The following is a 17,008-nucleotide window of genomic DNA, read 5'->3' on the forward strand; positions in this document are numbered from 1 at the left end:
TCCTTCCTGTCATCTATCATGGATGTCTTAGATGACAACATGAGAGACAGACTGGACAAACCGCTAAATCTGGATGAGCTGACAAACGCTGTCCGTCCTTCGAGACGAGTAAAAATCCCGGAAGCGGCGGCTTACCGGTTGAGTTGTCTTCGGCTCTGTGGGACTGGGTTGGCCCAGACGTGCAAGAAGTATAGAGAGTATGCTTTTGGCCGGCAGCATGTCAGAATCCATGAGGAAAGGCATCATCACCCTCATCTACAAGCAGAAGAGGGAGAGGGTGGATATCCGAAATTGGCGGCCCATCTCACTGCTTAATGCTGATTACAAGATTCTGTCCAAAGTCATCGCCAGTCGGGTCAAGCCTGCTCTGCAGTTGCTGATTCACCCTGACCAGACCTGCACTGTACCCGGCAGGAAGATCTCTGATAGTCTCGCGCTGCTCAGGGATACAATCGCTTATGTACGGGACAGGAGGTGGACACCTGCCTCATCAGCTTGGACCAGGAGAAGGCTTTTGACAGGATATCGCACGCCTACATGATGGACGTGCTCTCTAAAATGGGGTCTGGGGAGGGAATCTGAAATTGGATCAAACTGCTCTACACAAACATCAGTGGGAATCAGAAAGTTTCCTGATCCAATCTGGAGTCAGACAGTGCTGTCCTCTCTCCCCTGTCTTGTTCTTTGCTAAGTCCCTTAGGAAGGGTGCAGATACAAGTGGGGTAACAATTCCAGGCAACGGAGGCACTCAGGTAAAAACCTCCCTGTACATGGACAACATTGTCGTTTTCTGCTCCGATCCGCTGTCTGTTCGCAGACTGATGAGCATCTGCGAACAGTTCGAACTGGCCTCGGGAGCCAAAGTCAACCATGGCAAGAGTGAGGTCATGTTCTTTGGGAACTGGGCTGACCGATCCTTTGTCCCCTTCACCCTCAGGTCAGACTACCTGAAGGTGCTGGGGATATGGTTCGGAAGGGCTGGGGCATGTGCCAAAACCTGGAAGGAGTGAGTAGCCAGGGTACACCATAAACTGAGCATGTGGGAGCAGCGATCTCTCTCCATTGTGGGTCAGAACCTGGTCATCAGGTGCGAGGTGCTCACGTTGTTGCTGTATGTGGCGCAGGTCTGGCCCATAGTCCACTCCTGCGCCATGGCAGTCACCCAAGCCATTTTCCGCTTCATCTGGAGATCCAAAATGGATGGGGTCCAGAGGGACACGATGTTCAAACCTCTGGATAAGGGTGGGAAAAATGTACCCAACATCGCCCTCATCCTGATGACTACCTTCGTGTGCAGCTGCATCAAGCTGTGCGTAGAGCCCCAGTACGCAAATACCAAGTGTCACTATGTGCTGAGGTTCTATCTGTCCCTGGTGTTGCGAAGGATGGGTCCGGTCACATTGCCGCGGAATGCTCCATCCAGTTGGGCCATGCCGTACCACCTATCCTTTGTGGGAAAGTTTCTGCAGGAAAACACCTTTGACCACCAATCCATCAGGCAGTGGTCAGCACATAATGTCCTCATGGCCCTATGGGAAAAGGAGATGGTGGATCCGGTGGGATGGTTTCCTGAGCAGACTGCCAAAGCCATTTGGCGGAATACCTCATCACCAGTACTTTCAAACAAGCACCAAGACATAGCACAGGAGCTGCTCGGGGCTATGCTATAATCATGGAAATGATGTGGGTGCACCAATTTTACATACTCTCCACCTCGTTTGGAAGCTGCACAGGCAGGTCGCAAATTGCAACCCCTGCCCAAAAAACAGGGTTAGCAAATTTCTAGTCCATAGTTTTTAAGTTCTGAAACATATTTGTGCCTCCATGCCTTATTCTCTTCACCAACAGATGTTGATCTTAAAGTCTCAGGCAAAGCAGCGTCCTTTGTAAATTTCAAGATTATTTTCTATCTATTGCAATTCTTCAACTTGATATTCTTATTCTTGATGCTTTAGCAACTTTAGTTCTGGCATTTCCACCATTGGCAAAAAACAAATTCACCAGTTTAAACAATACATTTAAAATGTTAAACCATAGTGTTTAATGGTGGTTTGACATCTCTTTAGAAACATTATTTATTTACAAGCCTTAAATTTAAATATTTATTCAACAATATCTTTCTATAAGTTAAATATCAAACCCCAACAGAAAGCACCTGTTAATCACCATGATTTTCCATTTTCTGGCCTGAGAGCATATGTAGCAATTTATAATTAAAGCATCCCATTTTAGTTGCAGAATTCAGTTAAATCAAAACATATTACAGCATGTATTCAGTTAACCCTTTGAAGACTTAAATATCAGGTCTGGATCAAATAAATGAAAAAATTGTCAGTTGATTAATGATACTTTCAAAAGGAAATATTTAGTTCAATAATACACACTTCATAAAATGTATAGAGCACATTTACAGCAAATAATTTTGATAAATATTGTAGAATGAAATAATGTGTTAGGTTGGGCAGCCATATTTAGCCATCAAAAGGCTATGGGGATTTAAAATAAGAGTTTGAGGGTTGCATTATAAGCAATTTACAGTATTATTCAAAAGGGAATTAAATGCTTGAGGAGTACTCTGGCTTTAAATATATTAAGAAAACCACCAATGCAATGGACAGTGAAACCAGGAGATAATCCCTCATTGTTATTTCTGAAATTTTCAAAGCTTAGACCAAAAAATTCACCTTAGCTCCAAAAAAATTACTTACTATGCATTTTCTGTTATGCTTTATAGTGATAATTATATCGCTAAAAATTAACCAGTTATACTGGGCATTTTCGTTCTACAATATAAACACTTATCACAACTCAAGTGCCAGATAATGGAGAGTGCCAGTGTCAATTTCATTTTCACACACTCAGTTTCCTCCATCTATCCTGATTTTAATAATCCCTGTCAAATCACAAAGTCCACATTACTTTCTTGACATTGGAGCCTTCAACAGGGAGAAAGGAGCTCAACATTCATTTAACTGCTACAAAAGAAAGCTGTCTAGCTGGACAAATATTACTTCCACACTTGACAAGCCTTACAGTTAACCAAGTTTTTTTTTAAACTGAAGCTGCCAACATTTTGATGAGCTTCTTGTTCGGTGCTGATCCCTTCAATGGATTAGTTACTCAACAATTGTATTAGTGCTTTTAAAAGCTGAAAAAACTAATATTTCACAACAGATATGTCACCTTCAGAAGCACCAGAAACAAGGTTTAAATAAAAAGTAAGATCAAGCACATCTGCAGACAAGAGAAATTATGGTCTGGAAAGGTCTAGAATTTGAAAAGCTGCACATGCAGATACCGTATGGGTACTAAAACAGCATATTTATTATACAGACGTGCTGTCGAAGTTTTTCGTCTTGCACTCATCAGGACAATATGCAAGAAAGACCAATGTCAGGGAAAACAGCAACTTACACTGCATGAGAAGAGAGTGCTGATTGGTTGGCAAGTGAGCTCTGATTGGTAGAGGCAGTGCAATGGAGAATGCACCAGTTTACGGTGACTGACAGTTAACTGCCAAGCTTTGTTTCAGATTTAAACCAGGCAGCTTGACTCTAACTGGTTAAGACATTGCCCTGAGGACTGAACCAGCAAATGGCTGTCACTTATTTTGTTCAGCTGAAACAGGCGCAATGTGTGTCCAGGTTCTTTCTGTCTGCAAAGAACAGGGCCCTGTGTATTAATATATGTAGCTTCCAGTATGTGCAAATGTGCCACACTGCAAGCCCGATTGACAGTCCCAAATTGGTTGTCAGCATAATTCTTAGTACACTGTGGATAATTTAGCAAATGTTGTCCAATCGCGGAATCACATCTAATGTTGGTTACTGTGTTCTGAGTTTTGCAAGCACAGGCTGGTTGGGTACGGCCTGTGCTTTGCCTGTTGCAAACAGTGGATGGGACATGTTGTTTGATACGATCTGCCAGTCTTTGGGATGTATGGCCTATATGCATTGCATCAGACTGGCATTAAAACATAGAAACATAGAAAATAGGAGCAGGAGTAGGCCATTCAGCCCTTCGAGCCTGCTCCGCCATTCATGGCTGATCATCCAACTCAGTAACCTGTTCCCGCTTTCCCCCCATATCCTTTGATCCCTTTCACCCCAAGAGCTATATCTAACTCCTTCTTGAAAACAGACAATGTTTTGGCCTCAACTGCTTTCTGTGGTAATGAATTCCACAGGCTCACCACTCTCTAGGTGAAGAAATTTCTCCTCATCTCAGTCCTGAAAGGTTTACCCCGTATCCATAGACTATGACCCCTGGTTCTGGACTCCTCCACCATCAGGAACATCCTTCCTGCATCTGTCAAGTCCTGTTAGAATTTTATAGGTTTCTATGAGATCCCCCCTCACTCTTCTGAACTCCAGTGAAAACAATCCTAACCAACTCAGTCTCTCCTCATACGTCAGTCCTGCCATTCCAGGAATCAGTCTGGTAAACCTTCGCTGCACTCCCTCTATAGCAAGAACATCCTTCCTCAGATAAGGAGACCAAAACTGCACACAATATTCCAGGTGTGGCCTCACCAAGGCCCTGTATAATTGCAGCAAGCTCTGCCCCTGTACTCGAATCCTCTCGTTCTGAAGGCCAACATACCATTTGCCCTTTTTATCGCCTGTTGCACCTGCATGCTTACCTTCAGCGACTGGTGTAAGAGAACACCCAGGTCTCGTTGCATATTCCCCTCTCTCAGTTTATAGCCAGATAATAATCTGCCTTCCTGTTTTTGCTACCTAAGTGGATAACCTCACATTTATCCACATTATATTGCATCTGCCATGCATTAGCCCACTCACTCAACTTGTCCAAATCACCCTGAAGCCTCTCTGCATCCTCCTCACAACTCACCCTCCCACCCAGTTTTGTGTCATCTGCAAATTTGGAGATATTACAGTTAGTTCCCTCATCTAAATCATTAATATATATTGTGAATAGCTGGGGTCCTATCACCGATCCCTGCGGTACCCCACAAGTCACTGCCTGCCATTTGGAAAAAGACCCGTTTATTCCTACTCTTTGGTTCCTGTCTGTCAACCAATTTCCTATCCATCACAATACACTCAATCCCATGCGCTTTAATTTTACACGCTAACTTCTTATGTGGGAATTTGTCGAAAGCCTTCCGAAAGTCCAAATAACCACATCATTGACTGTCCCTCATCAACTCGACGAGTTACATCCTCGAAGAATTCTAGTAGATTTGTCAAGCATGATTTCCCTTTCGTAAATCCATGCTGACTCTGTCCGATTCTACCACTGTTCTCCAAGTGCTCGGCTATAAAATCTTTGATAATGGACTCTAGAATTTTCCTCACTACCGACGTCAGACCGACTGGTCGATGATTCCCTGTTTTCTCTCTATAGTTCATATATCACATTAATCATTTGTGCGGTATGCAGGATGTCTTTTTGGCTTGACAGCAGCATCCTGTTAGTGGCGAACACCACACGTGTTGCTACTGCATAGTAGTAGCGTGAAACAGCTAGCAGTTAGTTTCGGCCCTGAAAAGTGCCCAGTCTACCTCAAATTACCCTGGAAGGGTAATATATCCCAAAACATTGAGCAACAGGTAAAGCTAACTGTATAGCAACAACCCAGCTTCTCCAATCACACAAGAGCAAAATATTGCAGATGCTGGAAATCTGAAATAAAAACAGAAAGTGTTGGAAATACTCAGCAGGTCCAGCAGCATCTGTGGAGAGAGAAACAGAGTTAACGTTTCAGGTCTGTGACCTTTCACCAGAACTGGTGAACTATTTTGTCCCATTCCTTCATAATTTTAAACACTTTTTTTTAATCAAATCACCCTGAAATCTCTCCTGCCCCAACAAAAGCAATCCCAATTTTTCACAACTTTTCAAGACTACACAGAGAGAGACAGAGACATAAAGGGGATATACAGAGAGAGTGTGAGGGGGGACACGCAAGGGAGTGTGAGACAGAGAGAGAGAGAGAGAGACATAGAGGACACACCGGGGGGAGATAGAGAGAGGGGGGAGACAGAGAGAGAGAGGGGGGAGACAGAGAGAGAGAGGGGGGAGACAGAGAGGGAGAGGGGGAGACAGAGAGGGAGAGGGGGAGACAGAGAGGGAGGGGGGGAGACACACAGAGAGGGGGGAAACACACAGAGAGGGAGGAAACACACAGAGAGGGAGGAAACACAGAGGGGGACAGAGAGAGAGAGAGGGTGGCGAGAGGGAGGGGGTGGAGAGACAGAGCAATCAAGATCACTCCTGACTGATGGACATCTATCCGGAATACTCCACATCGTGACATCAAGCGTGCGAGCAGACATTGCCTACTTGTGCAAGAAAAAACAACGCCAGCTGTCTCACTAAATCAGGTTCAAAATAGTGATGAGAAAGTCTGTTAATAAATTGGTCTTCTCATTTAAAGTTTGTTCCTAAAAATGGACATTTTCTGTTGTTTCGATTAACAGTAAAATAAATTTTTAATGCCTTTATCTTTCCAAAATTTGCTCACTGATGCCCTATGTAGGACAAAATTGTGAAAAGGTTGGACACCACTCCAGTTTCCAACCTTCAGATCCAGTATACCGGCTTTTAAAAAAAAAGCGAATGACAGCTGCTGCGAGTAGGAACTGCTGCTTCCGATCTTCGGGGAAGCTTTGTGGTTTTCTGGCAGGCTTTAAAAAAAAATCTTTTCATAATTACTTGGTGTACTAACTGTACTAAATGCTAAAATGTTGGAACACTGAGGTCACTTTGGTGATTTTATACAAATGCACTGGTCCACTGTCTTGGCAGTAATTGAAGGTAAACAAAGGGGATACAATGTTGCTACACACCTTAAGTGGCCTTGCAGCATTTGCATTCATTACAGATCATTAACAGTGCAGCACTGCTGCTCTCACATGCGTTCAAGTCTTCAGAAGAAGGAATTTTCCTCCACACAAGATCAGGGGGCAGGTTGTTCAATCTTGCCCGTCTAAGAGCGAAGTATGGAAAGTCCTCATCAGGGAACTCCTCTTTGCTGACAATGCTGCTTTAACATCTCACACTGAAGAGTGTCTGCAGAGTCTCATCGACAGGTTTGTGGCTGCCTGCAACGAATATGGCCTAACCATCAGCCTCAAGAAAACGAACATCATGGGACAGGACGTCAGAAATGCTCCATCCATCAATATCGGCGACCACGCTCTGGAAGTGGTTCAAGAGTTCACCTACCTAGGCTCAACTATCACCAGTAACCTGTCTCTGGATGCAGAAATCAACAAGCGCATGGGAAAGGCTTCCACTGCTATGTCCAGACTGGCCAAGAGAGTGTGGGAAATTGGCGCACTGACACGGAACACAAAAGTCCGAGTGTATCAAGCCTGTGTCCTCAGTACCTTGCTCTATGGCAGCGAGGCCTGGACAACGTATGTCAGCCAAGAGCGACGTCTCAATTCATTCCATCTTCGCTGCCTCCGGAGAATACTTGGCATCAAGTGGCAGGACCGTATCTCCAACACAGAAGTCCTTGAGGCGGCCAACATCCCCAGCTTATACACACTACTGAGTCAGCAGCGCTTGAGATGGCTTGGCCATGTGAGCCGCATGGAAGATGGCAGGATCCCCAAAGACACATTGTACAGCAAGCTCGCCACTGGTATCAGACCCACCGGCCATCCATGTCTCCGCTTTAAAGACGTCTGCAAACACGACATGAAGTCCTGTGACATTGATCACAAGTGTTGGGAGTCAGTTGCCAGCGATCGCCAGAACTGGCGGGCAGCCATAAAGGCGGGGCTAAAGTGTGGCGAGTCGAAGAGACTTAGCAGTTGGCAGGAAAAAAGACAGAAGCGCAAGGGGAGAGCCAACTGTGTAACAGCCCCGACAAACAAATTTTTCTGCAGCACCTGTGGAAGAGTCTGTCACTCTAGAATTGGCCTTTATAGCCACTCCAGGCGCTGCTCCACAAACCACTGACCACCTCCAGGCGCTTACCCATTGTCTCTCGAGACAAGGAGGCCAAAGAAGATTAACAGTGCTATAATTACATCATTCCTTGTCAAAAAAAATTCAGAATCTTTTGTCTTCATCCACTAATTTTCAGACCTTTTGGTCTTTGGCCACTCTCTCCCTTGGTCCTCGCGTCCATCTGATTCAACTACCAATTACACTTGCTTTGGTGAGCTTGTTCTAACTAGGCTGACCTAGCTTCTGTATCACTGTCACAGACAGCCACAGTAAAATATTTACCGTTTCACTGCCACATTTGAAAATAGGACAAAATGGCTGCGCCCACAGGATACATTGGAAGGCTAGGACCAGTTTATTGAAAGAATAGGTATGTCCTTCAGAGCTAATAATATATTAGAACTCAAAGGTGATAGTGAGGAGGTCAAGACTCAAATAAGGCAATTCTTGAGCACAAGAAAGCAATTTTGCTAACTGAGATTCGCCTGGAAGTGTATGACATGCTTACAAATGTTCTTACTCCCAACAAGGCAAAAGATGTGCCATTCAAAATAATTATCACCAAAGTTGGAAAAACATTTTAATGCTAAGCCACTAGAGATCGCAGAAAGCTACAAATTTGGAACCAGAAACCAGAGAAGTAGTGAAACTGTTGCTGGGTACATTGTGGCACTGAAGAATTTATCATTGCATTGCAACTGGTACATTCTTAGACCATACATTACAAGTACTCTGCAAGTGTAGAGGTGGTTTTCTTTCAGAAGGCCAGTGCAGGGCACCGAAATGTTGGCTTGCTCATGATGGCTCACACTTTTGGAAATGTTGTGGGTCCAACATCAATCCATACCGTGGAGCTAACCAAAATTCCAACATCTCTGCACAGATAGGTAAACTTAACTTTTGAAGGAAGCCAAAGGTCCAAGGAGGATAGGGATGGGCATGATTCACCCTGTTTTCTTGGATCCTTGTGCTGTGCTGAGGTGAATCTGCCGGAGGCAGGCCCAAGAGGGCCAAGATGTTGTTAGTGGAAAATACCACTCGTGTAGTAGCATGAAACAGCTAGCTTCACCTCCAGATACCTTCCCCTTCCAAGGTAATTTAAGATAGTCTGGACACTTTTCACACTAATTTCCACTAACAGGATGCTACAGTCAAGCCAAAAAGACTTTCTGTCTACCACACAAATTAGTAACGTGGTATATGAATTTCAGTACCAGTGTGATGCCAGGTACATAGGCCATACGTCCCAACGACTGGCGGATTGTATCAAACAGCACCTCCCTTCCGCTGTTCGCAATAGGTAGAGTACTGACCATACTCAAATAGCCCATGCTTACAAAACTCAGAACATAATGTCCAACGTTAGATGTAATTCTGCGATTGGACAGCACTTACTGAATAATCCTGAGTGTGCTAAGAATTACATTACAACCACTTTAAGGTTATCAGTTGGGCTCGCAATGTGGCAAGAAGCTACATATATTCATACGCAGGGACCTGTCCTCTGCAGGCAAAAGGAACATGTCCAGGCTTTGCGCCTTTTTGTGAAGTAAATAAAAGCATGAGGGACAATGTTCCCTGGCACATCCTCAATGACAACACCTTAACCAGATTGACTTGCCAACCAAACAGTACCCTTTTCTCATGCAATATAAATTGTTGCTCCCTAAAGCATTCTTGTGTCTGTCCTGATGAGTGCAAGACAAAAATCTTCGACAGCATGTCTTTTTTTCAGCGATACTCAAGTAATAAAATGTCCTAAGGCACTTTACAGGAGTATAATAGAACAAGGTTTGACAGTAACATGAGGAGATATTAGACCAGATGACCAAAAATCTGGTAGGTCTAAAGGAGGAAAAAGTGGAAGACAGACATATAGGGGAGGAATTCCTAATCTTCGGGCCTAGGCAGCTGAAGGGACAGTCGCCACTGGTAGATTTATTAAAATGGGGAATGCTCAATTGGCCAGAATTTGCAGAGCACAGGGATCTAGGAGGTTGTAGGCTGAAGGAGATTACAGAGATAGGGAGGGGTGAGGCCTAACAGCAATTTGAAAACAAGAATGAGAATTTTTAAATTGAGGCATAGTTTGACCGGGAGCTAATGTAGATCAGCTAGCACAAGGGATATGGGTGAGCGTGATTTGGTACGAGTTAGGACACAGACAGCAGAGTTTTGAATTACCTTAAGTTTGTTGAGGGTAGAACGTAGGAGACCACCCAGCAGTGTGTCGGAATAATCAAGTCTAGAGGTAACAAAGGCAAGGATGAGGGTTTCAGCGGCAGATAAACTGAAGCAAGGTCAAAGTCAGGTGATGTTATAAAGGTGGATATGAGTGGTCTTAGTAATGACGCAGATGTGTGGTAGGAAGCTCATCTTGGGATCAAATACAACACCAAGGTTACGAACAGTATAGTTCGGCCACAGACAGCTGGCAAGAAGAGGTATGGAGACAGTGACGGGGACCAAAGACAATGGCTTCTGTTTCCCCAATAATTAATTGGAAGGAATTTCTGCTCATACAATACTGGATGTCGGACAAGTATCAGACAATTCAGAGACAGAGGAGGGGTGTAAACAGGTGGAGGAGATATACAGCTGGGCATCGACAGTGTGCACATGGAAACCGACGCCATGATTTCAGATGATGTTGCCGGGGGCAGCATAAAAAAGGAGGGGCCCAAGGATAGATCCTTGGGGGACAACAGAGGTACTGGAATTTAATAATGGCAATGGGAAGAGTAAAGAGGGATCAATTCTTGCTTCTCATAGGGGACATAACCTTAGAATAAGAACCAAGTTGGTTAAAAATAAATCCTAAAAAATGTTCTTCCCATAAATTGGTGTGAAATTGGGGATTCCACTGTCCCAGAAGGCCATAGGTGCAAAACCAACTGAGTTGCTTAAAAGGGAGATAGAAATTTACTTAGAAAATATGGGTATGGAGAAAAGCAGTGAATTGCATTAAAGGATAGAGCTTCTATGCCGAACTAAATGGTGAAGGCTCAGGTGGCCAAATGGCCTACTCTTGTTTCTTTCTTATATTACATTTGAAGTATTTTAAATAGTTTTGCCTTAAGCAATGTTACATTATTTTAAAATTTTTCAAGTTGAAAAATGTCATTATTTGTCTTGGGAGAGGAAGCTGTAATGAAAAGGTTCCTAGAATGTACATAATTTCTTCATTATACAGCGGCCTTTAGGGCTGTTATCTGATAAAATATAGTTTCCACTAAGTGATGTCAGTGAGGTACAGCTTTCATAGGCTCAATATGGGGGACAATTTCTCTCATTTGCTATCTGCAACTACAATATAAACACGTCCATACACATAATGCTTTTTACTATAAATGGCAAAAATAGAAATCTATCTTGCAAGAAACAGATGACTGTTAATAACTTCAAAATCCTAGATTTAAATTTATGCAAATCAAAAAGCTTCCTGTTAACATACACAATAAAATAAATACGGAATCCAGTTCCCAGATACTAATCAGGTTGGAGAAGCGGGATTAACTATACAGCAATAGTCTCAGCCTTTGACTTCACGCTTTATAAGGTCTTAAATTGGTTCTCTAAACTGTGAGTTAATAGTTTTCTTTTAACTTGTCAGCCACTGTCAGTATTTGCTTAATCCTGAAGTGCTAATCACAGGATTTGTTATGGCAGCAGAATGGATTTTAATAATGTAGTGTTGATTTTTTTACTATTTGTTGTAAACATAACACAAAAGTCTAGTCCATGAAAGACGATTTTACAGTTCCCTTGATCTAGTTTCTGTGACATGAATGAAAAAGGCTAGTGGAACCAACTGCTTCTAAAAGTACAGTATTAGCACTGGCACAGGTAAACAGGGGCTGGTTGCCTGGCAATGTTCCAGTTGAGTAAATATTTAAGAGGCTGTTGAACATCTGTGGAGGATTTGCTTGAAAGATCAGACAGAATATGCTTTTGCTAAGAAATGCTGTCTTCAGCAAATGATTTCAGAGATTTCATCCTTCTGTCCAGTCAGTTATATTGTTGATCTCTTACCAGTTACAGCAAGTACTGTAATTCTTGCCGCTTGTGCACTTTGATTTTGTACTTTGTATGCTTCTCAATGTCCTCCAGCAATTGAAATTTCAGGCATCGTATTTCCTAATATGATTTTCACTGGAGTGCAGTGTAGTTCAAATTTGCTTTTCTATATTTAGAGTGTGTTTCAAGAGGTAGCAAACATTTAGAAGTAAAAGAAATAACTATATAGTTTGCAGCATTTTCTGCACGCACACACATCCACAAGCTTTCCTTTTTTGTTGTTCTTTGGCCAAAAAAATGTTCTGCAAGTGTAAATTTGTTTCCGCTGTTGCAATTATGGATTATAAATTATTTACTTAAATCATATTTAACAACTGTCAGTCAAGTGAGGAGGGGGTTGAAGGGCTTCCCTCTTCTTATTTGATCACAACAGATTTAATCCCTTCTTATGTCAGGCAAGCCCCCCCCCCCCCCCCACCTGCCAAGACTGAGGCACAATTATTTTGCCACATGAACACTAAAACTTAAAATTGCAAACCCCTGTCTGGAAAGACATTTGCATAGTAACAGACTGTGTTGGAACAAGGGACCAGGCCCTGACACATTCAACCAACAATGGACTTTTGATGACCAGTCATTGAAGGTTGGGCAGCTAGCATTCCAGGATGACTGCCAAGATAGCAGAATCCACAAACACATTCGTGGTCAGACCAGTGTTTAGTCACATGACTGATTGATGGAGTTTTTTTGAATTTGAACTTCCAACAGGGAAAGAAGTCTGTTAGTTCCTGAGAACACCTCTCTCTTGTCTGCTCTCATCTCGCTCTCACCAGCATCAGAAACCATTGAAGACACATGAACCCCAAGAGAGAAAGGTCTCCTGCAGTAAACAAGGTTTAAGAAAAATATTGGGCCCTAACGAGAAGTAAGAGCTGCCTACAATCAATGACTCTACGGCAAGCTGGAAACACAGAAACAGTAACAAGAAACCCCCTTTACAGACTACCTCAAACCTCTCCATTTTAATTTTCTTCTGTTCTTTTGTCTCTGTTTGCATGTGTGTATCGCGTGTGCATGCTAGCGTGGGCTCGTCGTATATCCGTAGGCGTTAACCATATTCGAGTTTAAGTTTGAGATTTAATAAATTTCACTTTTCTCCTACAAACTGAAGAAAGACGGTTTATACTAATTTCTTTGCCTTATAATTGGGAATCTGTGAACAGGGATTCACAAAGGGGGAGCTCAAAACATAGTGTGTATAAAAATAATACCGTGTTACAATAAGACCAGGTGAAGATAGCAAAAAACCCCCAGACACCTTTCTCACCCAGTCGTAACACTTAAAATGGATATACTGGCCAATTCAGTAGGTGTTTGATTAATTTCCACTTGGAGAGGGAGGGTTTAATCAATGATAGTCAGCGTGGCTTTGTCAGGGGAGATAATATCTAACAAATTTGATTGAATTTTTTGAGGTGACTAGGTGTGTAGATGAGGGTAAAGCAGTTGATGTAGTCTACATAGACTTCAGTAAGGCTTTTGATCAAGTCCCGCAAGGGAGATTGGTCAAGAAGGTAAGAGCCCATGGGATCCTGGGCAATTTGGCATATTGGATCCAACATTGGCTTAGTGGCAGGAGGCAGAGGGTGATGGTCGAGGGTTGTTTTTGCGATTGGAAGCCTGTGACCAGTGGTGCACCGCAGGGATCACTGCTGGGACTCTTTGTTTGTAGTGTACATTAATGATTTAGACGTGAATATAGGAAGTCTGATCAATAAATTCACAGATGACACGAAAATTGGTGGTGTCGTAAATAGTGAGGAGGAAAGCCTTAGATTACAGGACGATATAGATGGGCTGGTAAGATGGGCAGAACAGTGGCAAATGGAATTTAATCCTGATAAGTGTGAGGTGATGCATTTTGGGAGGACTACAAGGCAAGGGAATATACAATGGATGGTAGGACCCTAGGAAGTACAGAGGGTAAGAGGGATCTTGGTGTACTTGCCCATAGATCACTGAAGGCAGCAGCACAGGTAGATAAGGTGGTTAGGAAGGCACATGGGACACTTGCCTTTATTAGCCGAGGCATAGAATATAAGAGCAGGAAGATTATGATGGAGCTGTATAAAACGCTAATTAGGCCACAGCTGGAGTACTGTGTACAGTTCTGGGCACCACACTATATAGGAAGGATGTGATGGCACTGGAGAGGGCGCAGAGGAGATTCACCAGGATGTTGCCTGGGCTGGAGCATTTCAGCTAAGAGAGACTGAAAAGGCTAGGGTTGTTTTCCTTAGAGCAGAGAAGGCTGAGGGGCGACATGATTGAAGTATACAAAATTATGAGGGGCATATAACCAGGGGGCATAGATTTAAGGTAAGGGGCAGGAGGTTTAGAGGGGATTTGAGGGAAAACATTTTCACCCAGAGGGTGAGGGTTTCAGCAGCAGATAAACTGAAGCAAGGTCAGTCAGGTGATGTTATAAAGGTGGATATGAGTGGTCTTAGTAATGACGCAGATGTGTGGTAGGAAGCTCATCTTGGGATCAAATATAACACCAAGGTTACAAACAGTATAGTTCGGCCACAGATAGCTGGCAAGGAGAGGTATGGAGACAGTGACGGCGGCCAAAGACAATGGCTTCTGTTTCCCCAATAATTGATTGGAAGAAATTTCTGCTCATCCAATACTGGATGTCAGACAAGGATGTTGCCTAGGCTGGAGCACTTCAGCTATGAAGAGAGACTGGATAGGCTACGGATGTTTTCCTTGGAGCAGAGAAAGCTGAGGGGGGGGGGGGACCAGATTGAGGTGTACAAAATTATGAGAGGCATAGATAGGAAGAAACTTTTTCCCTTAGCGGAGTTGTCAATAACCAGAGGGCATAGATTTAAGGTAAGGGGCAGGAGGTTTAGAGGGGATTTGAGGGAAAACATTTTCACCCAGAGGGTTGTTGGAATCTGGAACACACTGCCTGAAGGGGTGGTAGAGGCAGGAACATTCACAACATTTAAGAAGTATTTAGATGAGCACTTGAAACGCCATAGCATACAAGGCTACGGGCCAAGCGCTGGAAAATGGGACTGGAATAGGCTTGATGGCCGGCACGGAGACGATGGGCCAAAGGGCCTGTTTCTGTGCTGTATAACTCTATTACTTACTTGCTATAATCATAACAAGAACCAATCGGACAGGTTTTCTTGAGTTTAACAAAGAAAGGTCAACTTTATTGTGCCTAAACCAAACTAATAAAATAATAAAGAACATGCCAACTTTCACTCACACACACACAAATTGGTAACAGAGTGGGGAAAGGTAGATTTGTTGAGTTAGAGGCAATAAAAAAAGGTATAGAGTCTGGAGTTTGGTGATTCAGCTGGCTTCTACAGGAACTCAGTGGCCCTGAGGCTTTTAGTTTGAAGAGATAGATGACTGGTTCAGTGAGTCTCTTGGAAACAGAGGGAGACAGAGAGAGAGAGAGAGGGAGACAGACAGACAGAGAGAGACAGAGCGCGAGATCACCAGACAGAGAGAGACAAAGCGCGAGAGAGAGCAAGAGAGAGCACGAGGGCATGAGAGAGCAAGAGCGCGAGAGAGTGAGAGACAGTGAGCGTGACAGAGAGCGAGCGTGACAGAGAGCGAGCGCGAGCGAGTGCAAAAGAGAGAGAGAGCGCGTCAGAGAGAGCGTGAGAGAGAGGGAGGGAGCGAGCGAGAGAGCGAGCGAGAGTGAGTGAGAGAGCGCGAGTGAGAGAGAGCGAGTGAGAGAGAGAGCCAGAGAGAGCGAGAGAGACAGAGAGAGCGAGAGAGACAGACAGACAGACCACTTAGGGTTCTTCTCATGTCAAGAGTCCAGTTCCTTCTCCTCTGCTGCAGAGAAAACACCAGCTTAAAACCACAGATGGGGAGATGGAGAGGGGATTGTCACATTACAGTCACTCAGTGATTCAAAATATAACAGTTAGCAGTATTTCTCTGCTAGCTGAAAAGAACAGGTATTTCCTTTACTTACTGGGTCCTGGTTCTTGCTGGGAAATGCACAGACATTTTGTCTCTCTCCTTACAGTCCTTTGCAATGTAGGACAGTGTAACAAACTAAGTGATCTCCTTAAACTACTAGCAGTCATCCGGTTTTAAATGTCTTTAAAAAAAAAAATCCCGATCTTCCACACAGTCTCACTGACATAGCCATACTCTTGTTCTCCCATCCGGGATTGTACACAAGTACAACTGGGAACTCAAACTGCTTTGACTGGGCTCAATCAGCTTGTGCAGCAGCATACACTGAAATTCCTTGTGTATTTCTACAATATCTCCCTTTTCCTCTTTCTCTATATCAGTGAACTTAACCCTGGATTCAATGTTGTTCATAACTTTGTGAAAATCATCCAGTGCTTTTTGTACATGGTTTTTCCTGTGCTCATCCAGCCTGGCCCACAATTCTTCCTCAGTTAGGATACCTGACTTGCAGTCACCACCACCTTCACCACCCTCCAAATCCGCCACAAAAACTTTTAGGGCTGAGAGTTTTCCTTTGGTTTATAAGCTTTTCTGTATCTCACTTCAAAATTTAAATCTTCAATTTCTAGGTCTTCATTCTCAATTTCCTCCCGAATCTGGGTCAAATTCCTGGGACCTAAGCGATAGGGATTTTGTTTTATAGGAGGGGTCTCTCCTACATCCACATCATGTAGGGTTAGGGCTGTGCACCCTGGTTTGTCCCTGCAGAACATTTTAAACACCGTGAGCTTCCTTGTTAGGTCTCCTCTCTGTTCTGTGTTTAAATAGGAGAGTACAGTGTCTGATTTCCCTAACATTTCAATGTTAGCTGAACAGTAGGGGGTACGCTTTGGGAATCCTCCAGGCCTTCCTCTAACTTGACCTCACTGTCCCTTTCGCCCTCCTCTTTCCTGACTGCCTGACAGACTTGTGCTCGTTTGTCCCCTTCCCAGCTGTGATACCATTTTAACATATCGATGTGACATAGCCTTTGCTTTTTCCTACGATCTGGGGTGTCAATTATATAATTCACCTGGCTAATTCTCTATTACTCTGCACTGGC

General features: G+C 43.6%; 1 protein-coding gene across 8 annotated transcripts in view; it reads right to left on the bottom strand.

Annotated features, from left to right (window-relative positions):
* The window catches only part of kiaa0825 (KIAA0825 ortholog), a 743,480-nt gene that overhangs the window by 677,125 nt on the left and 49,347 nt on the right, over positions 1-17,008 (bottom strand). Inside the window, exon 1 of one of the 8 annotated variants that reach the window (XM_068029701.1) lies at positions 10,114-10,170. The exons of the other annotated variants lie outside the window; for them this stretch is intronic. The gene's annotated coding sequence lies outside the window, so the exon portion shown is untranslated. Of the gene's footprint in view, positions 1-10,113; positions 10,171-17,008 lie in introns of those variants that run through there. 8 annotated transcript variants of the gene reach the window in all.

This window comes from Heterodontus francisci, chromosome 4, assembly GCF_036365525.1.
Source record: "Heterodontus francisci isolate sHetFra1 chromosome 4, sHetFra1.hap1, whole genome shotgun sequence".
Taxonomy (NCBI): Eukaryota; Metazoa; Chordata; class Chondrichthyes; order Heterodontiformes; family Heterodontidae; genus Heterodontus; species Heterodontus francisci.